Here is a 24,338-nt window from a genome sequence, read left to right as displayed (position 1 = left end):
GAAGGGCCGTGCACACCCAGGAAGCAAGGTTAAAGGGGACAGCCAGAGCCCTGTCACCTGGGCTCTTCTCCCCTCCCCCGAATCCTTCACCTATCTGCTGTGAAAAATGATATCGATGAATATCACTTTTCACATTGCAACCCTTACTTCTGTGCTGCTGCTGGCACAGCAGTGCCTTCAGAGCTGGGTGTCCTGCAGTAGACGTTGGTCTCCACTCTGCCTTCTGAGCTGACTGGCGGTATATGTACGGGACGGGATGGGGGGGGGGGGTTGAGTAGTGAAGGGGCGGGGATCAAATAACTTTTAGAATGGATATAAAGCCACATTTACATTTTACGTCTGTTCAATATGAATTCCCCCCGCCCCCAAACCCCCTACCATGTGCTTTAATGGTTCCCCCTCTAGCAGAAGGCAGGATTTCATCTTCAAACTCATTATTGGAAGAATGCACTGATAAAAAATTACTCACATAGGAATGGTCAGTATTCAGCCTGATTCTTAATTTAAACCAATCCTCTACACAAACAGCTTTGGTTTTTTATTGAGGAATACTGTTTCATCGGGATTGGAAGACAAGAAATAAGTACCTCAAGACACAGTTGTGTAATTAAGTGATATCTTCAAGAGTATGTACAAGAGGCAGGGAGATTGCATGTGGCCAACAAATTGACCTCTTCTTGATCTTGCTAGCCCTAGATGGTCCTCCCAGAAGTGCCACACCAGAACTACAATGTAAATTTTGCAGAACACAGTACAGACAGACAACTGGAAATGGGGTGAAGAGTTGCCTCATGTACTGCTCTTTGATCACAAGTATTTGATATCTTTCCCTTCTATATTGAGGGTAAATATTTGTTTATCCTCATGATCAGAGTCTCTGTGCCAAGAGAAATCTCCTGCATCGAAGCTGGAGTGACAGCAGAGTGGGTCCTTTGGATGAGCCCATGTCCTCCATTGACAACAGAAATGTAGATGGGAAGGAGTGTAATGTGCAACACTGGGAACTTGCAACTTGTTTCCATCCCTGGTCTGGACAGCTTCCTGCCTGTTCCCTCTCTCGGAAGAGAGGGAAACTTCAATCAAAGGGACATGCCCTTTTCACTGCAGAATGCTCACTGGAGCATTGTAGCCTACCTGCACAGTCCTGACTGCCTCAAGTGAAGTAGGGAGAGAGTGACTGCCTTCCAGAGAACAAAACAAACTGACTCAAGATCTTCATGGCTTATTGTAGCACCCAATCCCTGAAACATCTTTTCTCTATCTAGTAAAGAGAACGTATTGTTAGTCAAGGAGAAAAATTTTGATGCCTTTTATCAGCTGATGGGTGGAACAACATGAATAAGCAAAAACAGAGGAGCAATGTTTACTCCCCCCAACAAGCCTATGAAGGGAGAAACAAGGTGCAACTGTGAGCTGTGCTGTAAAATGTAAGCCAACAGCTATGATGTGTTATACTACAAGCCTGATTATGTCTCAGTCAAGAAATATTTTTAATATTCAACTAGAATTAGCTGACTGCCCATTTCATTCTCTATTAGAACAGCTTCTCTTCCTCACCATAAACCATTCTTAATAGGTCAGAATTTACAACAGCTAGTTGATTATCATTTTTCACATCAGCAATGTGTTTGTCATCACCCCCTTAGTGCAATGAATAGTTAACAGATTTTTGCAAAGCCAGCAGAGGGAGCACAGACATTGTTTTTCCTGGTTCTGTATACAGTTGCTTTAAATATCAGTAGAGGAAAATAGAGAATTAAAAAAAAAAAAAAAGACCCAGTTAAGTAAGAAAAAAAAATATAAAAGTTTTGGACCTAAATAACTGCATTTTATAGTAACTAACCAATCAAAAATGAAGCAGAGAGCTTCCTCGTGCACCAATATATAGTATACTAAAGTTGATTGACAGCAATTTTTCTAGCCAAGAATTAAACCTTGGAAAATAAGAATTTGCATAATAAGTGCACTGACCTGACCTTAACTGTATTATCATGAATGAGCCCTATAAAATAAACAGAGTAGTTTTGGCTTAAATTGCAATTAACAGCTACAGTTTAGCTGGATCACAAGAGAGCTAGCAACTTTTGCTTTGCCTTTTTTTTTATTATTAAAAGCACTACAGAATTCCTTTATTACAATTTAATTTAAACTGACTTTTTTTTAAACCTTGATTTTAAGATTATATATTTGGATTTTTAAATTGAAAATAATTCAGTAGTTAAACATTCACTTTTCTACCTTTCACACTTGATTCTGCAGTATAATTCCAGTGATCCAAATTTCTTTTATCCAAAAATCCTAGTTATCTGAACCGCAGTGTTCCTCTCCTTCTCCAGTGTTAATAGCACTTCTGTTTATCTGCTTGCCTGGTTATCCAAACCTTTCAGATGTTCCCCAGGCCATTCATATGAATGGGAGTGTACTGTACTAAGACTTATGGGATGATCTACATTAGAAATACTGTACTGGAGAAAATATATCCGTTTTAAAGTCAGTTACTCCCAATGAAACTTTTTTTAAATGTTAAGAAGCACTGAAATAGTATGGAGAGCTGCATTTTGCATTGCTTTAGTTGTTGTTGGTGGCTATGTAGCCAAGAGATCCCTGCCAGGAAGAACATACAACTTAACAGAACAGATGAGTTCACAGGATTGAGGCCTAAGACATTTAAGTCTCAACTTCACAAGGAAAAAAATAGTAATTCAAGTTAGCACAGTGTAAAATCCTAATAAAGGCTAGGCAATTGTCATTTTCAACCTACTAACTTGTGTGAAAATGACTAACTGCTTCATCCTCACTAGATGACTTGAAGTAACACCTTCCCCACCCCCCGTGAAGACAAGACACAAGTGGAATAATTTGAGAGATTCTGCCAATACACTTTGTGGCCACTAAGGAAGCAATGGTTTCTTAACCTATAGTAACTGTTATTCAAGGTGCTGTAGTCAGTGTGGATCCTACTGTAGATGCACGTACACATACACGTCACATATAAGATCAGAATCTCAAAGAGTGTCCTTTAGGGCTGTACATCTACCTTGCGTCTCTTCTTGCTCCCATATGAGGCCATAAGGGCAGAGTAGCCACAACTCTCCTCAGTTCCATTGAAATTCAAATCCGGTTTTGCTCATTCTTTTGAAAAGTAGTGATGGACAGCAGGTCATGGGATCCACACCAAATAAGTTTCAAAGAATCATAGTTAATATAGAGCAGTTAACCATTATCTTCTTAGAGTGTCTGTAGATCCCTCTGCAGGCTACTGGCAAGCCATATCCCTCAGATGGTGATAATAAGGAGTTCTACTTTCATCAGTCAAACAGCAGTTGTAGTACTGTGCTCCCAAACTTAGCAGCTGATGTGGCAAGTCCAAGGCAAAGTGTTTGGCAAAGCTCAGTGGGCTCTCTCTCAGATAAGCCACATCCTTCTCTTCCAGAAGGAGTGTGAACTCTGCAGAGCTCACTCCATGCTTCTTTTTCAGGGGTAGGGGGAAGGAGGTACTGCCAACAGGTAATGTGTGATCCATTTTGATATCTTATTATGAGGTAGCCTGACCTTTAGAATTCCTAGCTATAAATAACTAAGGAGACAATCTGAACTGTTTAGTTCTATCAGTGAAATACAGGTAAGTTCTGGAAACAGTATGAAGTTTCCTCTCTTCAGTGCAATTTTGGGAAGAATCCAAGTACGTTAACGGATTAGTTTGGGTGAGACTCAGACCACTTGTCAAGTCCCCGCTGAGCAACTCATCTCAGCAACTCACTAGTTTGTTATGAGGAATCCAGCTTCTGGGTCCATGGGTGTTTTAAGTTTCCAGGGTCTCAGCAAGCTGTAGCATTGTTTCCTTCCCTGGCCTCTCTGGCACATTACCTGGGCAACAATCCAGCATCTGTTACCCCTTCATGGAAGTGGAGCCCCTCAACCCACCTGCCTTAGGCTGCCAGGATTAATGCTGACTGCCCCCCACCTCAATCCCCAAGATGTCCCAATAACTTTAACAAGTCCTCTCCCAGAATTCCACCCAAATGTGAGACACCTCTGGTTTACAGTTTAACTGTCTCAGGAGGCACACTGTAAATGTAACAGGTTTCAGAGTAGCAGCCGTGTTAGTCTGTATTCGCAAAAAGAAAAGGAGGACTTGTGGCACCTTAGAGACTAACCAATTTATTAGAGCATAAGCTTTCGTGAGCTACAGCTCACTTCCTCAGATGCATCACGATGCATCTGAGGAAGTGAGCTGTAGCTCACGAAAGCTTATGCTCTAATAAATTGGTTAGTCTCTAAGGTGCCACAAGTCCTCCTTTTCTTTTTGTAAATGTAACAGATACTCTGCACAAGATTTTAACAACATTGCTCTTTTACTTAAAAGCTAAAGCACCAGAGTACAGATCACATCCTAACCACAATGTCCCTCACTAGATCCCCGTTCCCATGAAGTCCTTGGGGGCGGGGAAATGATCTGCAATCAGGAAGGTGGGCAGCTAACCTGATGGCTGTAAGCTAAGGATTTTTGTGTGGAGTCTTGTCTTCCGGGGACCAGGTTCTTTCCATCTGTAGCCGGTCTCTCCAACTTGTGCTCAATGTACCTGATCAATGCAGAACACAGCTGAGAATGGTACTCCACTTTGCATGTTGGGGGGGGAAGAGGGGAGTGTCTAGATACCAATTCAGCTTTGAGATATTAAAATGAACTATGACCTTGTTCATCTGGTGTTACGTCAAAGACTACACTGACTTGAGACAGAGCTGTAAAGGCTGCTGGTGAAGTCTGGCAATTGGTGTCATGTATGTGCATGCCAATATGTGGCATATCTGTATTATTATGGTTGGAGGTGAAAGAGCTTTTCCAAATGAAAACTAGTGAAACTTTCATCTTTCCATAGCTGCAGATGAACAGTTCTAGTGCTTCTCTTAACGCTGCTGTTCAAAACTTTACCAAGTAATTTCAACACTATTGTAAAGAAGTTTTGCTCACATATTAACATATTGAGCATTACATCTGTGTCCGTTTCACATAACTTCTGTTTGGGAAACCTATAAACAGCTGATACAGGAACTAGAACTATTCATAAAACAGGAAGGCTAAAAGAGATAGTCTGAGTGTGTGCTTTTCCAGATTCCGTATGGAGTCTGACAGTCAACCCATAAGAATCTGGGGACCATCACACCAAAGAACCACTTTGATTGCAAAAAGCCACTCAATTATGCTAAATGTCCACTGCTGAACCTCATTAACCTAGACAGATGCAAGAACTTGCATGCCGCTTACATGAGGCATATAACCACTATGACAAGTAGGTCTTTAGTTTCCAGTAAGCAGTACTGGACACCTCCACACAAACCAAACTTGCTACACTTCAGCAGTCAGAACGAACTGGGGTAGCCTCAAATGCCTCTCCTTTTATACTCTGGAAACCCTGTGTTGGGGAGGGGAGAGCAGCTACAAACATTGCTCTCTAGATGATTCTGGAAGCTCAGATGTCTCGACTCCACAAGTGAAAACATACAGAGGCTACCTTGACAAGAACAAACTAACTATTTAGTTCTCTAATTCCTTCCACAATGGGTGTTCAGTCAAATAAAGAATTTGAGGCAAGACTTTCAAGAATGACCAGTGATGTGAGAGGCACAACTTAAGACACATTAGCAAGGCCTCATTTTCAAGAGATGGTTTTGCAGCCTTGCCCGGAAAGCAAGGCCCACTTAAGACATCAAGTTGTACATTCAAAAAAGTCACTAGTCACTTTTGAAAGTCTTAATTTAAATGTATATACACAATATTTTCTTGTTTTCAGGTAGTCTATTCCCAAAAAAAAATCAAACTGTGTGAAAATGTCATACAATCATTGTGGAACAGACACCACGGTAACAGTTTCATTAGTCGCATCAGGATGAGTCTCTGATGAAAAGCAGTACAGTATAGTACTACTGACCGAATTGCGGTACTAGAATCATAAGAGAACATTAAATTCAGGAATGAGCAGCTGGGAGGTGGAGATGGAGATATATACTACAGAGCAGTGACATTCTATTTCTAGTATAGATAGGATGAACAAGTAAACCAATGTCATCTATTTGATCAGCAAAACAGACAACACAAGCCAGTTGAGTAACTGGCGACTTCGTCAACAGATGGAGACAAGAACAATTCAGGCTTAAAAGACCCTAGTGTTGCAAAAGGAAAGTTACTGCAACTGAGATCATAAATAAGTTTTTATTTTTGCTCTAACTTCTGAAGAAAACATGTATGCAGTCAGTTCTCCTGTTTGCATGGATCTGTCAAACAGCATCCGTGAAAAGAAACTGTGTATTGTATGGAAGTGGGAACTAAAAGTAGTTTACATGCTTTAAGAAAATAAGATAACAAAGGAACATTGCCAGAATGGAATTTAGTAAAGGTTAAGTAATGTTTACCTAGGGTTTTTAACCACATCAGTATCCCAGCTGTTCATGTCCTTTTCAGATAGTTGTCATGCATTATGAATGAATAAGAAGTTACCTTTATTAATGAAGACAGGTGCCTTACAAGCTTCTGTAACATGACTTTATCAAAGACAACCAGAATTTCAAGTCTTGTTGTCCCATTGGTTATTTGGCTAGAAAATTTTAGACAGAAGAGCTGTATTTCAGAATTAATCTGTGTTGTATCAAGGGCAGGGTAACGCACTGATCTGACTGGCACTTAACTACTGGGTGACTTATTTGGATATCACCTGCAACTTGGGGCACAAAATTAATGTCTTCCCATTTCCTCATAATAAATGCCTCCAATATGCCAGTCCTGTTCTATTTTAGAGAATGTGCATGCATGATCATACCTTCTCCCCAGCATGTGTCACAGTGACTTGCTGAGACACAAGGGAACCTGAAATACATCACAAGTGCAAGTAATTGATTTTTTAAACACTGATGTCCAGCATACAACAGGGTTGATACAGAATAATTCTTTTCTCCATACTGGTAATCACAGACAGCAACTTGCACCCAGCAAGCAGTAAGAGAGTGTATTTTGGTTGTCTTGGGGTGATGGCCAATAGTTTTCCAAACTTGCTTTACCTTTTATAAAAAGAGAAAGGCAGCAAGTTACTTAGGAAGATCATCATGTTAAAACAGTGGTTCTCAAACTGGTGGTCACGACCACTTAGGGGGGTTGCAAGGTAATTACATTTGGGGCTCCAAGCTCCCAGTAAATTAACCCAATTTTTTATTTTTTGAGGGCCGGGACGGGGAAGAGGTCACACAGATTCTTGCTGTGTGAAAGGGATCACTAACACAAAAAGTTTGAAAACCACTTTACTAAAAATAATTTTAAAATCCCTTGAGTTCACATAGTAGATTATAAATGCAGGACTCAGATATAAGTATTTATTAGGGCTGTCGATTAATCACAGTTAACTCATGTGATTAAGTCAAAAATTAATCACGATTAATTGCACTGTTAAACAATATCACTTGAAATTAAAAATTTTGCATGTTTTTCTACATTTTCAAATATATTTCTATTACAACACAGAATACAACGTGTACACTATAGAAAGTGTACAGTGCTCACTACATATTTTTGATTAAAAATATTTGCACTGTAAAAATGATAAAGAAATAGTATTTCAATTCACCTCACACAAGTACTGTACTGCAATCTCTTTATCACAGAAGTGTAACTTATAAATGTACTTTTGTTACATAACAGCACTCAAAAACAATGTAGGCTCTAATGTTTTGCAAGTCCACTCAGTCCTACTTCTTGTTCAACCAATCACCAAGACAAACAAGTTTGTTTACATTTACAGGAGATACTGCTGTCTGCTTATTTACAATGTCACCTGAAAGTGAGAACAGGCATTCGCATGGCACTTTTGTAGCTGGATATGCTAACCATCCATATGCCCCTTCATGCTTCGACCACCATTCCACAGGACATGCTTCCATGCGGATGATGCTCGTTAAAAAAAAAGCGTTAATTAAATTTGTGACTGAACTCCCTGGGGGAGAACTGTATGTCTCCTGTTCGGTTTTACCCACATTCTGCTATATATTTCATGTTACAGCAGTCTCAGAAGATTACCCAGCACGTTTGTTTTAAGAACACTTACACAGCAGATTTCACAAAACACAAAGAGGGTACCAATGTGAGATTTATACAGCACTCACCCCAATGTTTAAGAATCTGAAGTACCTTCCAAAATCTGAGAGGGATGAGGTTGGGAGCATGCTTTCAGAAGTCTTAAAAGAGCAACACTCCAATGCAGAAACTACAGAACCCGAACCACCAAAAAAGAAAATCAACCTTCTGCTGGTGGCATCTGACTCAGATAACGAAAATGAATATGCGTCAGTCTCCTCTACTTTGGATCGTTATTGAGCAAAAATGATCATCATGGATCTTTGGTAGCAGGTAGAATACCCCTGGCCGGGGTTCATGGGGTGTGTCTGTGCAGATTTGTTCTTTTGCTTTTTCAGGGAGTTTCTTGAGCAGATGGTATAGTTTCTCCTCAGTGGGATCAGAGGATAGTGGTTTGTAGAATGTGGTGTTGGAGAGCTGCCTAGCAGCCTCTTGTTCATATTCCAACCTATTCACGAGGACTACAGCACCTCCCCTTTGTCAGCCTTTTTGATTATGATGTCAGAGTTGTTTCTGAGTTTGTGGATGGCATTGTGTTCTGCACGGCTGAGGTTGTGGGGCAAGTGATGCTGCTTTTCCACAATTTCAGCCCGTACACGTCAGCGGAAGCACTCTATGTAAAAGTCCAGTCTGTTTCGACCTTCAGGAGGAGTCCACTGTGACAGGGTTGTGCCAGATGGCTACAGGAGAGTAACAGAAGGCAGATATATTAGCCCCAGGTTAATTAGGTCCCTTTTCCCTAAGTAAGGTAACAGGGAAGGTTCCAGAACAATCAGGAACCTTCTGGAAACGATTAAGACAGGCTGATTAGAACACCTGCAGCAAATCAAGAAGCTGCTAGAATCAATTAAGGAAGGCTAATAAGGGCACCTGGGTTTAAAAAGGAGCTCACTTCAGTGTGTGGTGTGCATGTGAGGAGCTGGGAGCAAGAGATGCTAGGAGCTGAGAGTAAGAACGCGGACTGTCGGAGGACTGAGGAGTACAAACATTATCAGACACCAGGAGGAAGGTCCTATGGTGAGGATAAAGGTGGTCTTGGGAGGAGGCCATGGGGAAGTAGCCCAGGGAGTTGTAGCTGTCGCACAGCTGTTCCAGGAGGCACTCTAGACAACTGCATTCCACAGGCCCCTGGGCTGGAACCCAGAGTAGAGGGTGGGCCTGGGTTCCCCCCAAATCTCTCAACTCCTGGTCAGACACAGGAGAAGTTGACCTGGACTGTGGGTTCACGAAAACGGCCAAACTGAGGGCTGCTGTGAATCTCCGAGGCTAGCAAATCTGCCAATAAGCGCAAGACCCACCAGGTAGAGGAGGAACTTGGTCACCACCCAGAATCCTTCTTTTTGTAGTGTTGGTAGGAAGGTCTCTATGGTTTATGCTGTTCAGAGGTGTGTTGGAAATATTCCTTGAGTCGGAGACGTTGAAAATAGGATTCTAGTCACCACAGAACTGTATCATGTTCGTGGGGGTGGAGGGGCAGAAGAAGAGGCCCCGAGATAGCCCAGCAGAAGAATCTGTCCTCAGAGTATAGCTGGATAGATTAACAATATTGCTGGGTGGGTTAAGGGAACCACTGTTGTGGCCCCTTGTGGCATGTAGTAGTTTAGATAGTTTAGTGTCCTTTTTCCTTTGTAGAGGAGCAAAGTTTGTATTTAAATGGCTTGTCTAGTTTTTGAAAAGTCCAGCCACAAGGAAGTTTTTGTGGAAGGTTGGTTTTTTACGAGTGTATCCAGTTTTGAGAGCTCATTCTTAATCTTTCCCTGTTTGCTGTAGAGGATGTTGATCAGGTGGCTCTGCAGTTTCTTTGAGAGCGTGTGGCTCAAGCTGTCAGCATAGTTTGTGTAGTATGTAGATTGTAATGGATTTTTTACCTTCAGTCCTTTTGGTATGATGTCCATCTGTTTGCATTTGGAAAGGAAGATGTCTGTCTGTAGCTGTACGAGTTTTTTCATGAAGTTGATAGATTTCCACTCCATACGGCTAAATTCAGTGCCTTGCATAATGACAGGTTTCAGAGTAGCAGCCGTGTTAGTCTGTATTCACAAAAAGAAAAGGAGTACTTGTGGCACCTTAGAGACTAACAATTTGAGCATAAATTTTCATGAGCTACAGCTCACTTCATCGGATGCATGCAGTGGGGATATTTTATATACACAGAGAACAAGAAACAACAGGTGTTACCATACACACTGTAACAAGAGTTATCAAATAAGGTGAGGTATTACCAGCAGGAGAGCGGGTGGGGGGGAATCCTTTTGTAGTGATAATCAAGTTGTGTGAAGATCAGTAACGGGAGGGGGGAATAAACATGGGGAAATAGTTTTACTTTGTGTAATGACCCATCCACTCCCAGTATTCATTCAAGCCTAAGTTAGTTGTATCCAGTTTGCAAATTAATTCCAATTCAGCAGTCTCTCGTTGGAGTCTGTTTTTGAAGTCTTTTTGTTTTAATATTGCGACCTTTAGGTCTGAGATAGAGTGACCAGAGAGATTGTTCTCCAACTGGTTTATGAATGTTATAATTCTTGATGTCTGATTTGTGTCCATTTATTCCTTTACGTAGAGACTGTCCAGTCTGACCAATGTACGTGGCAGAGGGGCTTTGCTGGCACATGATAGCATATATATCATTGGTAGATGTGCAGGTGAACAAGCCTCTGATAGTGTGGCTGATGTGATTAGGCCCTATGATGGTGTCCCCTGAATAGATATGTGAACACAGCTGGCAACAGGCTTTGTTGCAAGGATAGGTTCCTGGGTTAGTGGTTCTGTTGTGTGGTTGTTGGTATTTGCTTCAGGTTGGGGGGCTGTCTGTAGGCAAGGACTGGCCTGTCTCTCAAGATCTGTGAGAGTGATGGGTCGTCCTTCAGGATAGGTTGTAGATCCTTGATGATGTGTTGGAGAGGTTTTAGTTGGGGGCTGAAGGTGATCTGTTATTTTCTTTGTTGGGTCTGTCCTGTAGCAGGTGACTTCTGGGTACTCTTCTGGCTCCGTCAATCTGTTTCTTCACTTCAGCAGGTGGGTATTGTAGTTTTAAGAATGCTTGAGAGAGATCTTGTAGGTGTTTGTCTGTCTGAGGGGTTGGAGCAAATGCGGTTGTATCGTAGAGCTTGGCTGTAGACAATGGATCGTGTGGTGTGGTCTGGATGAAAGCTGAAGGCATGTAGGTAAGTATAGCAGTCAGTAGGTTTCCGGTATAGGGTGGTGTTTATGTGACCATCGCTTATTAGCACCGTAGTGTCCAGGAAATGGACCACTTGCGTGGATCGGTCTAGGCTGAGGTTGATGGTGGGATGGAAATTGTTGAAATCATGGTGGAATTCCTCAAGGGCTTCTTTTCCATGAGTCCAAATGATGAAGCGGTCATCAACGTAGCACAAGTAGAGTAGGGGCATTAGGGGACGAGAGCTGAGGAAGCGTTGTTCTAACAGTTGATGCCACAAAGTCATTTATACATACAGGGCTAAGTTATCTGCCATGATTGCCTCCAGTCCCTCATCCTCTTTTTAGGAGTTAAGAGCATGCTGTAGAAAGTATTTCTCTATTAGAATTTCCATCACACAAATTAAGCTATATTTGAAAACTTGAAACTGATCTGTTCCCCTGCCCCCGAGGGATCTACTCCCTTGCCCCTTCCTCAAGAACAAGGGTTGCAGAGGTTTAACCTTAGAACCGCACTTTTTACTTAAACTGGTTCAAATTTGTATGCAGACAACACCAGAACATTCATGCTGATTTTTACACTAGTTTAAACTTGAAATTATATCAGATTAACAGCCACTGTGAAATATAGTTATCTTGTCTAAACACAGAAGTTGCTTTTAAAAGTGGTTTTAGTTAATGTAGGTTTCTTTACGTAAATTTAAGCAGGTGTGTGTCTAGAGCAGGGGTGGTCAAACTTTTTGACCTGAGGGCCACATCGGTGTTCCAAAACTGTTTGGAGGGCCAGGTAGGGAAGCTGTGCCTCCCCAAACAGCCTGGCCCCCACCCCCTCCCAGTTCCTACCCCCCTCAGAACCCCTCCACCCATCCAATGTCCCCTGCTCCTGGACCCCTGACTGCCCCCTCCCGGGACCCCCAACCCTAACCGCCACCCCAGGACCCCACCCCCTATCTAACCTACCCTGCCCCCTGTCCCCTGACTGCCTGGAACCCTATCCACAGCCCTGCCCTCTGACAGGCCCCCCAGGACTCCCACACCTATCCAACCCCCCCGTTCCCCATCCCCTGACCACACCCCTCCCAAACCTCTGCCCCCCAGGACCCACTGCCCCTTATCCAACCTCCCCCCACACTGCTCCCTTACCATGCCACTCAGAGCTGCAAGTCTGACAGAGGCACCACCCAGCCAGAAAGCCATGTCACTGTGCTGCCCAGCAGCTTGCAGACCCACCCCCCAGGGCACTGGTGGCAAGATGAGCTGAGGCTGTGGGGGGAGGAGAGACAGCAGGGGAGGGGCCAGGGGCTAGCCTCCCCAGCTGGGAGCTTAAGGGCTGGGCAGGACAATCCCACAGGCCGGATACAGCCCATGGGCTGTAGTTTGCCCACCTCAGGTCTAGAGGGACAGGTGATGAGATAGGAATAGAAAGGCAGATCAAGTTTTGCATTGAAAGCCTTGAGTGCCTTTGAAATGGCTAAATGAATGAAAAATTACTAAATATTTTTGTACTTTCAGAGAGACCAAAGGGACCACTCTTATGTTTCAAAACAGTCAAAATAGTGAAAGAACTCACAGGTGTAAGTTCTGACTAAGTAAACATGAAGCCAAATATTTTATACCCACCAGTTTTCAGTACAGGCAGAACAGATAACAATCACTGAGTTTCATATACACAGGATGCTAAGTGACAGAGGTTAACCTATTTATTCAGTTAATTAATGCTGTCTACCAAAATGATTCAAGACAACAGGAATTAGCACACACTTTGGTGATATAGTCACCTGGTAAGAGTGGGCATAAGCAAATACCTGCTGCCCTCACTAAACGAAGTTTGGGGCACATTTCACCTACTTAGACAAAAGATAAATTTCCATATTTTACTACTATTGGTAGCAGTTCTTTAAGTGCTGTTCAAAGTTCTCACTTGAGAGCCTTAAAATTTGAAGTAAGTACATACACTACTTTTACAGGTAATCACTAACAGGTCAGTAAGATGACCCAAAAAAACCCACACCCCTATTTTATAGCCAACTTCATATTGTCTTCACTGCTAGCTAGCTGTTTAACTGCCTTATTTTTTAAATCCAGAACACAGTACACCTTGATTAACATCTAGACTATTAGTTAGGTCTATGCTATTATATTAGCAGCCACAAACTAAAACCTGTTTCTCAGATACATGGAGCATAACCAAGGGTTTAAAAAAAAAAAAAAAAAAAAAAAAAGAGTAATGCCCTACAGTGGCATATTTAGTTGCTCAGCTACTTTTACAGGGTTTACAAGGTAAACAGCCTGAAGCAGATTCCTCAGTGAAACAACTGTCAAACTCAGACTTGGTCTACCACTGCCAACTTATGTCGGTGTAACTATATGGCTCAGGGGTATGGAAAATTATACCCACCTAAGCCCTGGTTTTAGACAGCACTATGTCGATGGGAGGGCTTCTCCTGTCAACATAGTTACTGCCTCTCAAGGAGGTAGAGTACCTATGCCTATGGGAACCCATCGGCATACGTGCCATCTTCACTACTACAGCAGCACTGTAAATGTAGACAAGCCCTAACTTACAACAATCTAATCAAAGTAGCATCAAACTAATACTACCTTCTTGCATATAACTATAGGAGTAAATGGCATATTTACCCAATGTATTGCATTTTATACCCACAAAATTCAGTACGCTTACAAATTCTTGTTTTGTCCTACCTCTCTAGTTTTTAGTTCTGAAGTGAAGAGCTTCATAAAGATTCCCCAAACACAATACCAACTCTCATTGTGTCCATCCCTTAAAATCCTGGGAAGAGAGAGACAGGCTTTGCAGAATACCCTGAAGAATGAATGATTGGGGCTACTTCAGACTAAGGATGGGGGTGAATGAGAAAAGGAGTACCAGAAGTGAGCACCAATAGTCCTCTCCTAACTCTTCTCTTTCAATGTCTGGTCTGGGGCCGCCAGCCTGAGTGCCTCTACTGACCACAACTGCATCAGAATGGCAAGGACAGAAAGAACCTCTCACATATGCTAGCCTTTGATCATTCAGTAATTTATAGATTAAAAAACCAACATCTTAAACTCATTTCAGAAGACTGGTGCAGATCAAAAAAGACAACCAATGTCATACATATGGCGAGACACTCCTAAGCAAGCAGGATTTACACTCCACACCAGCTTTAATTTAAAAACTTAAGACCCAAGCTCCTTGTTATTTGCATCCACTTAGCTATCTAAATACACCCCATTAGCACAGAATTTCACACCAGAACTCAAGCTTTTGTTTGAGTTTCCAAAGCTTATGGTTGCACAGGAAAAAAAAAGTTGCAAATGTGATGTCTGCCTAAGGCCTTGTCTATTCTAGAAAAGTTGTGCTGGTTTAACTTGATCAATGATTTTAAAATCTAAAACAGATTTAACTCTTGCTTAAATTGTTTTAAACAAATTTAACCCTTATTGAACATGTTAAGTTCACACTGATTTAATTAGATTAAATTAAATTAATTTTAAACCAGTACAACTTTTCTAGATTAGACAATGGTCTTGCATACATGAAAACGCTTCAGTTTATTTTAGGTGTTACTTTAAGTCAGTTTAGTTCAACCAAAGCAAGGGGTCATGTAGATACATTTTAGTTTAAGCCAGATTTACTCTGTTTTAACTTAAACCTGTTTTTCATCTACTTAAACTGAAGTAAATCTGATTTAAATCAAAATAAGAGCATGCACCAGTGTTTTTTCCAGTTTAAAAAAAACAGAAGTTAAACTGTGTCTAAAACAGGTGCAAGTCTGGAAGCTTCCTGAAACAATAACTAAGATATTAATTGCTGCCATTCATCTCAATGAGGTTTTTATTCTAACATATAAAATATGCAAGTTTGTGTCAACATTAACTACTTTTTTTACAGAGCATTTTAACATCCAGCCAGTGTTTATCCCACAAACCTAAAACTGCCTCCCATATCTCCACAGCTTTTAAGAACCCTAACCGTCCCCGTCCAACCACCCAAGAAACTTCTGTAAGAGTTATGTATATTTTAATTAAATTCCTCCGTACAATAGAAGTTATGGAGCAATGTTTTACATAACACTGATGACCCCTTCACTCACACTTCAGGCATTCCTGTAATACAAATAGAATATGCTCTAGAGACCATTTCATACTTGATCCAATAGAAAAAAATATTTAAGTTTGGAAATTATGAGCTAGCCCCATTCTACTAAAGAATACTAAAGGAATCAGCAGACCTATGCACATTGCACCAGTTTAATTGTGAGGTGACTACAGGATATAACACTGTAGCAGTGGTTCCCAGGAGAAACTGATTAACTCCTGGCCTTATGTATAGTCTACCCTGAGCTTTGCTTTACTTAACTATCTTGAGGGGGTAGATATAAGTAATTGTAGAAAAGGGCATTTACAATTTACCATATTTTCCACTTGCTTCCCTATCCTACTAGCATCAGTTTAGTCTTCTCCAGATTGACTTTCAGACAGCAAGCCCTTACTACAGCAATCCAAATGTCTACCATTGTAGAAAGCATTTGACAGATGACTGGGTTGGTAAGGTAGAGCTGCACCTCAAACTACTTAATACTGTATTTAATGCATCTTTACCAATAGAGCTGGGTGAGATCTTTTTCAGCAAGTAATTTATTGGCTGGGAAAAATTTCAATAAACCTAAAACTATCAGTAAATTCATTGTCATATTTGCCAAATATTTTTTTTTCCAGTTTTATCAAAACTGTTTCAGTAGTTTTTTACATTACTGAAACATTTTGATTTTATGGGCTAGAATCACCAAGTGACCTCTTGAGGAGATGCTGGAGCCAGCCTCATGAGTAAAGCCAAGTGATTAGGTGCCAAAACACAAACGTGGAGGGCCCAGGTTAGATTCCTCTGTTTGTGTGATATGGAGATTTGTTCTTGGGTCTTCCATACTGCAGGGAAGTGCAATAGCCACCAAGCTATGGGTTATTCTGGTGTCTGGGGGTGGGAGAGGGATGGTGGTGGTCCTCAATCCCTCATAAGAAGCTGTTACACTGTGTTTATAGTCAATAGTCAGGATCATTCACTGGACAATTCATAGTATTTGTCATGAGTGGCAAATCACTGGGCCAAAGAAAGAGGAACACCTTCAACAGGAGAAACTGAGGAAGACACTCACCAGACCATCCCATAGCTCAGTGGCTAGGGTAGTCTCTTGCATTGTGGGAAACCCAAGTTCAAATTCCTTCTTCACATTAGACAGAGGGGGGAAACTGCCTCTGCCCCCCAATCTGCACCCCACGTGAGTACCCTGAACACTGGGCTAACACTTATAAGGAGATCACCTCTTTGCCCTCCAGCCATTGTGTGAAACTAATCCTCTTCAGCCATTCTACTAAAAGCAAAAATTGAAACCAAAAATTTCAAGTCTGCTCAAACTATGTGTTTTCTGACTTACATGAATTTTTGGGGGGTGGGGAGGGAGGAGGGGGAAGAGGTGTTGGCACATCCCAAAAATGAAACTTTGATTTTTGGAACCGCCAGCAAACTGAAGAGAAAAACAGTTATTCACCTAGGTCTGTCTACTTAATGCTCCTAATGAATATTTGCACACTGCTAAAGAGGAGGAAAGAGAGCACCCTGGACAATTCCTCCCAAGAGCCCTCAGGCAGAAGATTAGCTACCTAAAAGCTTTCTTCAGAGACGTACGATTAGAATTAAGACACTTAAAGGCAGCCCCATCTACGGACACTAGCATTTTCAGGCAAAGGAACTATCTCAAAGTTGAGACTGAATAGACAGAACAGACAGCTCTAACATCAGTACTGACACTTGATCTCAATACATTAGCAGAAGAGGATCTACCAACACAACCAATACAATCTATGCTATAGCAAGGTTAGTATTTTTTCCTTATTGACAAAGGCCAAGCAGATCCAAGGTATCCAAATAGATACTTATTTAACAAATTGTCTCATACCAGCCTTTATCCTAAAAGGGGAGATTACTTTACGCCAGAAGTCTCTGTACACCAGCTTTAAACCTCTGATAAACACTGCTGTCACTGAAGACTGCCAACAGCTATAGGAAAAAAAGCATTACCTATCTTTTTTTTAAAATAGAGATATTAGGAGAAAGGCTGCAATAACCCATCACTGGGCCCTAAGCAAGCTTACACTTCTCCCAGCCCAGTGCAGAGGAGAGGCCAAGGCTGGGAGTGGGATTGAGGCCACTCTGCACCTCACCCTGCAGCAGCAGCTCCTGTCCCATCAGGCAGCTCCACTCACTCAGTTATGGTGTGGCTGCACCTCTGACATGACATGCTTTTACACATTCAAACTCACCTAGGCACCAAGGTTCTTTAAGTTATTCACCACAAAACCCTATATTTAACTAAGTTCTTTCAAGCATCACTTATGGTGCATCTAAAGTCAAACAAGCCAAGAGTCAATTAAGTGGAATGCAAGCATGGGGAATATTTAAGTGAAAAAAAGCCGTAAGATCTGAATTAGACTAAAGATCAACATGACCTTTCAGCATCTAGATCCTAACAACTTGAGAACCTGATAGAAACATAAAGCAACAGTGCCCAAATAACCCCCTCTTTTTAAATGCAAACAGTAATGAAAAGTGGTCTGTCAAGCGTTTGTTCTCCTAGACTCTTCCCTGCATTCCCAGGCAGGAACTTCCAGCTCCCAACCTAGTCTTCTCCATTCCTACATCCTACTATCAACTAAGTATTAAAAAGGTAATATTGAGTTTCAGTATTAGAATTTGGTATTAAAAGTCAGATTTTTCAAGGACAGCACAATTCACATTCCTGCACACATCCTGAAACAATTACTTAGGTAGACATAGCGACATCAGTTTCACTCAGTTGAGATTGGGAAGGATGTCTGCAGTCATAAGGACTCGCAACTCAAGTTTTATATCTTAAATTCTGGAAAATCTACTAGTGTTAGGTAAGCTTCACAAAAACATCACGTGGACCAATTCCAGCCTTTTGTCTGACGCCTAATGTTGGGGAGTTAATGAGCTCATGTATAAAAACTCTATTGCAGGTCCAAAGCAAGTTAGCCAAGTCTTAAGTTCTCCCACTTGCTGTATTCATTGTAATAGTACTTCCTCCTACGTTTGTCTCCTAAACTGCTGTACAATGTTGCTGTGCATTGCTGAACAGCTGCCATGTTCCACAGAGATACTGAATCCAGTCTTATTTATAAGACATTCAGATGCAAGAACCTATGTAGATTTAAGATTGAGTTAATAACCCTCAGTGTCCCTCCTTATTGCAAGTTACATGGTTAAAAAAAAAAAACCCACCACACACCCTCAACTATAAAGTAGGAAACAGCAACTTTTGTCTTTTCCCAAGGACTATTTTTGGGCAAAGATGGAGGAATGGTGAATAAGAAAAGAAGTCTAAGGGTAGCTACATTCAGCTTATTTTAATATCGGTGATCCAAGTTTCACATGAGAAAAGATAGTGTTGCAACCACGCAATATTTAATCACTCAAGAAAATGAGTAACAATAGAATAGCAGAACTTAGTGTTAATAATTCTAAAAATCTTCCAGATAAGAATGTGTCAATAAATCAGTTATCCGTCTCTATTTTGATTTTTAGACTGAAGCATCTGGCTTCCAATAAGCTGCAGCATTGACTTCATTGTAAAGCCAGATGGACAAAACATGATCAGCAATACATATTTTGCCCTATTTTAACATTTATCATTTTTGTGCCATAAAATAAAAGAAATTGGTACCTTCAAGAGGGAAGTTATTCAGTACGGTAAATAGGTGTAAGGACTAGAGTTCTAGAGAACTCATTTCAAGACAAGTGAGTTTTGGGCCCCCCATAGGAGGTTACTAGAAACTGCTAGTCTCAATTTGTAAGCAAAATACAGTCATCTAGTTGATAAAACCACAGAAATTAGGATAGAAAGATGTTTGATTAGGGAATATTAATACAACAGTTTAATTAAATCTATTGTAAAAATGCAGCTGATTATCAAAGCAAGTGTTTAAGATTACTAAAGAGCCTATCTGTAATTAGATTTTAATTTAAGACTGTACTGGTTCTCTTTTGAGGAGCAAACTTGTTACCAATCTCTTAGTTAGCGCATGACAGATTCATGGTATTTTGTCAAATAAAGCTTACATTTATGAGCCTAGAGACAAACAGTCTGCTTATCTTCCTCTATTAGTTTACTTTGAGCTGGAACCAGTTTCAGTTACCAAAACAGAATATGTTTAAGAATATACACCCTTGTTACACTTCATTGTATTGTGCTGTTTCTCCTTTAAACAATGAAGACAGAACTGTTCTAATAGTGTATACCCTGAAAAATTTAATTCACATACAGAAAGTATTTAGAAATATTAAATATATGCAACAAGATTAAGAATTTCTCTTTATATTTAATTTAGAAGCTTAACAAAATTAAAGTGGTTAAGGACATAGTAAACTAGTAGTTAATATGTAATAACACTATATTTTTGAACAATGTAGGTCTCTTGTTTATGTTGCATGGTTTTATTAAAAGACTAATATCCATCAAAAATTTGCACACCCAAACGTCTGTCTGAAGTTCTACTGCACTGAGGTCAGTGACATTTTAGTTGTCTTCTAAAGAATACTTGAGTGCCATTAATATTTACTCTATATTAATGAGAGAAATTTGAGTTGGAAAAGACTAGGTTATTTTGTCCATCTATGTGCCAACAAAGAATTATTCCCTATGGCATAATTTTAACTGCTTACACAGTCCATTTTGCAGTTACTCAGGCAGCATAATATCTACCACATCCCCTGGGTGTACTATTCCCCAAGCCTAGTAGTTCCTTAACTAGGTGGTGGTAGTCATGTTAGTTTTAAAGATTTTCCTTCACTCATTTTTATCCCAGTCCTCTAGATCATATCACCTAAAGCCACCTTAATTTCTTCTCCTTCCTTGGCATTTCCATCCTTTGAGTACTTCTCCCTTTGTGTCTAGCCAAACTGTATGGTATGTTCTGTATGGTTCAAATAAGTAGACAGCTCAGAGTTGTGTTTCATTATGTTAAATCTACATAAGCATTTACAAGTTTACATTAGCAGAGGTCTTACAGCATTTTTCAGAAGTTCAGCAAAAAAAATTAAACCGTAATGCAGCAACTGAAATTCTCAAATTTAACATCTGACAGATTCTACCTATATTGCTTATGAATTAAGAGATAGCGACACTAGACAAGATTCCGCTTTAAATTTCCAAGCAAGTCTAAGATAAAAATGAAGAGTAATGTCATAATACCCAGAAAAATAGCAAGAGTTCGGTAAAGCGTAAGTCCCTGTAAAATACAGTTCATTTCACTTGCACCAAAGGTGAAGATTAATTTTGTGGTCCCAAATATCCACAGCATAAGCAGCATATTTGACAGTCTCTGCTCAGTAGAAATTTAATATAGTAAGGTGTTACAGTTAAGAATTGGGGTACACTGGCATACTGCCTAGAAGGAAAAAAGTGTTTTGCCCATATTAGTGGTGGCTTGGACCCACTAATCTCCTACTATTTGAGCACAAATGAAATTCTTATCTAGTGAAAAACCGCCGCAACTACCATCACAGTAGCCTGCTACCAGTAAAGGGAAAGGAGGAGTGATAAGAAAATAAGCAACCCACAATGCTGGTTCCAAATCTGCAATTTCACATTTTAAAGCATGGGGGTAGGGGGTTAAAGCTATTTTTGTGCTCTACTATTCAGAGCCACTTCTTCCACTTATGCACTAAAAAAAAGTTTCCATTCATTATGCCATAAGTATTTAAGTTTAGTACGCTGGAAGCCATTTCTGCCAAGAGAGTCACCAATGACTTACGGATATACAAAAAGTTTACTACTTGTCCAAATTTTGCATTTATGGTTCCTGAAAAGCTTTAAAAAAAATAAACTAGTAATTCTGAACAACTTTCTCACTAGCTATAGTAGAGTTACTGCCTGCTTTCTAAATGGAACAGAAAAAAATGGCAAATGAAACTATCAAGATCATTTAACAAAGTTTTTTAAACTCTCACTTGCTGAAGCACCTGTAAACATTTACAGCTGTGTTTTTTCCAGAGATTTGCACACTGCTGTACCTCTTCCCACAAGTATTTTGTTAAAAATGATGAGATATTAAGGGGTACATCTTATTTGGACTTCATTCTCAGAACATGCTTTATAATTTTGCTGAGGGACCACTTAAGAGTCTTCCAGAACCCCACCCCCACTATGTTTTGGGCCCAGATACTAATGACCCCTTCCCTTAAGCTAAAGTGCAGGAGCTTTAAATGTAATTAACACAACACAAGTTCACATAATGCTTTGTTTTCAAGATAAGCTTTGGAGTTTTGATAGGTTGCTCTTGAAAAAGTTATCCAAAATTAAGTTTTATGCTGAAGGCAGCATAAAATAATTCGGTTTTAGAGGACTTCAGACTGTCAGTTGTTTCTTTTGTCTTCTATTTTGTTGGGGGGGAATTAATATAAAAATATCTCTAACAATTGTTACTGTATATCTTTCATCCTTCTTATATTTAAAGTTTACAAAAAAATAAACAAAAGAAGAAACATTGAAATGGATTATGCTGTAACAAGTTTCATGCCGAGTTCCAAACACTGTCCTTAATTCACCCCCACAATGGCAGTATAGATCAAATTAAAACTGGCCACTATTTAGAGACCCTTACATTAACAGCTAGTCAAATTGAGACATCCGGGACACTAAATGTCCTAGTTTTGACAAATTAAGGCCGACACTACTAGTTATTTTGGTAGTAATCACTTACATTGCTAGGGGAAAAAATATGATAAATAAAATGCTTCCAAGGTCATGAACATAAGCTTTATCAGCTAGGTTTCCAAGCAAGCTTCTTCCTGAAGTCCTATCAGAAGTTCTTCTAACTTCTAGACTTCCACATCAGCAGGGAAAATAAAATTGCTCTGACAGTGAGATATTCTTCCAGTCACCATCTTCTGAATGCCCCCCCATCCCTTCACATTCTAGAACAGCAGCACTCCCTTCTACCACAGGCAGCAATCATCCCCCAGTATTAAGGCCTCTTCATAAACTCAGTTGGTGTAACATCCAAAGGTTACATACACCATTTGGTTGAGAATGACAGTGTCATACAAGCGCCACCGTTAGAGGCACTTCCTGCTACTAAGCAGGACATCACCCAGCTCACAAACGCACGCCCGCAGGCTGCCCAGAGCAGCCTCAATGGTCCTCTCTCTCTATTTCAGAGGCGCTGCAGAGATGCCTTCATCCTAGTTTTCAGAATCAATACACACACAGTCCGCCTAGCCATTAATAAATCAGAACCGCAAGTCCGCTGGGGGAAAGAGGGGAATTTCTGTCTGCCTCTTTGCCTGCTCTTAACTAACCCGGACTGGGGAGTAGCCCACAAGACAAAGCGGCGGAAGGCTGGGGGGAGGGGAGTCTGCAAGTGCAACTGGAAAGGCAGAGAGACCCTCAGCTACAAGCGCCGTCTCCCCCGCTCCCAGGCCAGCGGCGGCTAGCTAGCTAGCTCCGTGCAAGGCTGGCAACGAGGCAGGCTGAGGATGATCATGCCGTGCAGCAGCAGACGACTAATCCCAGCTACTCAACCCGGCAGGGAACAGGGGCTAAGCACCACCTATGGTGTGTGTGCGCACCCAGGAAGGGAGGGGGCGCGCACGGCCAACAGCGCCTCTGCCCGCACTGGGGTAGCCGGGCTCGGCACTGCCTGTGCTGCCGGCGGAAGAGGCAGCTCCAGCCCCGCTAATCACCCAGCCCAGCACACATGTCACACAGCGCCGCCGCCGCTTACCCCTTCTCCGCCCGAGGAAGGTCCAAGCTGCAGCAACGCCCGCCCCGTGCAGGAGTCCAGGCAGGGAGCGACCCCGCACCGGCCGCCCCTCAAGGTCACACCGCGCCCCAGATGCAGCGCGGCAGCCCGCTGCAGGGGTTAGCGGCCGCCCCACGCGGGCAACGGCGCTGAGCCCGCAGACCAGGCGGGCGGAAGGCAGCCGCCGCTCCGCGCCCGCGGGCGGCTCAGCCCCTGCACCCGGCGGCTGGAGGGGGCGCTGCCCTGCCTCGAGGCCAGGGCGGCCGATGCTCCAGCTCCTGGCTCCGGGGCCGCCGCTTACCTCGGCCGCTGCCCAGCCACACGGTGGACGGCGCCTCGGGACGCAGCGGGAATGTGCCGCCGCCTGCTTAGCGCACAAGGTGCCCGCGTCCCTCGCCCTGCTCCGGCGGGCCAGCCCCGCCCCGCGAACGGGCGGGGGGGTGGCGGCAATGAGAGGGGCGGGCTCCCAGTCCCACCCCCGGCAGGCAGCGGCTCCTCACAGGGAAGGAGCCCGCGCTTCACCCTCGCACGCGCCCCGCTGCGGCGCGGCCCCTTCCCGCACCGGCTCAGCAGCCCCGGACGCGCCGCGGAGCCCCAGCCCGGCAGAGTAACCGCTACCGCCGCCACCTCCTGCCCGGGCTGTGGGGCAGCCACAGGGCGGAGCGGCCCGGCCCCCGCCCGCCTTCCCCCCGGCCGGCCGGCCGTCACTCACTCGTCCGCCTCTCGCCGAGCCACCCCTCCCCACGCTGCAACTGCCGCTTCCTACCCCTCGTCCCGGCAGTCACATGACGGGGTCTCGCTCGGGTGAAGGGGCTCCAGACGTGCGGCGCCTTCAATGGGGGAGGAGAGGGAGGAGACTCCGGCGCGAACAGGGGGGAGTGGGCGGGGCCAGACGCTCTCCCCGCCTCCCCCCTCTCCTATTGGCTGTTGGCTGCAGACGTGCTTGTTTCCATGACGTGGGTGGGCTGAGCCGAGGCGTTTGATGGGGCCCGGCGGGCTTGTCGGTGACTTTGCTACGAGCCTCTCCTCGGGGAGGGGGCGGGTGCAGTGCGCTCTGCCCTACCCCCTCCTTAAACCCCCCCCCGGCCACCCCCGTGCCTGGGGGCGGCAGTAGGAGTGGGGGGAGGAGCAGCTCATTGCACGGGGTAGCGGGGGAGGGGGCCCGTGGGGGAGCCCATCGCACAGGCGAGAAGGCAGAGCGCGGAAGCCGGTTGCACGCAGGGGGCAGATAGGGGGAGCT

The 24,338-nt window shown here is 42.8% G+C and overlaps 1 protein-coding gene across 6 annotated transcripts in view; it reads right to left on the bottom strand.

Moving 5' to 3' along the window:
- ATP2B1 (ATPase plasma membrane Ca2+ transporting 1) overlaps window positions 1-23,971 on the bottom strand; it is a 131,052-nt gene extending 107,081 nt beyond the window's left edge. For 2 of the 6 annotated variants that reach the window (XM_084627068.1, XM_084627072.1), the window contains exon 1: window positions 23,811-23,948. The gene's annotated coding sequence lies outside the window, so the exon portion shown is untranslated. Of the gene's footprint in view, window positions 1-23,080; window positions 23,243-23,399; window positions 23,596-23,810 lie in introns of those variants that run through there. The other 4 variants (XM_084627069.1, XM_084627073.1, XM_084627070.1 and 1 more) reach the window with 4 other exon arrangements.
- Window positions 23,972-24,338: the final 367 nt, after the last annotated feature.

Source organism: Lepidochelys olivacea, assembly GCF_965140295.1.
Source record: "Lepidochelys olivacea isolate rLepOli2 genome assembly, chromosome: 1".
NCBI classification, from domain to species: Eukaryota; Metazoa; Chordata; order Testudines; family Cheloniidae; genus Lepidochelys; species Lepidochelys olivacea.
The sequence above is the reverse complement of the archived record's forward strand: the minus strand, read 5'-3'. Positions and strand labels throughout refer to the sequence as shown.